This window comes from Charadrius vociferus, unplaced genomic scaffold (genome assembly GCF_000708025.1).
Source record: "Charadrius vociferus isolate BGI_N301 unplaced genomic scaffold, ASM70802v2 scaffold296, whole genome shotgun sequence".
Lineage (NCBI taxonomy): Eukaryota > Metazoa > Chordata > Aves > Charadriiformes > Charadriidae > Charadrius > Charadrius vociferus.
The window spans coordinates 113,025-113,366 of record NW_009648972.1 but is presented as its reverse complement, the minus strand read 5'-3'; positions in this window follow the sequence as shown (position 1 = coordinate 113,366).

Here is a 342-nt window from a genome sequence, read left to right as displayed (position 1 = left end):
CTGCTGAAATGAAAGCTGGTTGGCAGGATCATTGTTGTGCTGTGGATATTGTGGCTTCAAGTTTAAAAGTTAAAAAAGAAAATATTAAATAAAAACACCTAAGTGTCTACTGCTTATTTCTAACTCTGTACATGTTTTGTTGATAGGCTGTCAGTAATTTGATATTGTTTATGATACAATTTTTATTTGTTTCCTATGACTATTCTTTCTGTGCAGAGATGACTTATTGTGAGAGCTTTATATATATGTGTATGTATTATACATATAAAAAAAAGTAATTGAGCATGAACTATGCACCTATAAATATTAGCTGTTGAAAATTTATTGTTTTGTGAGGTGTTT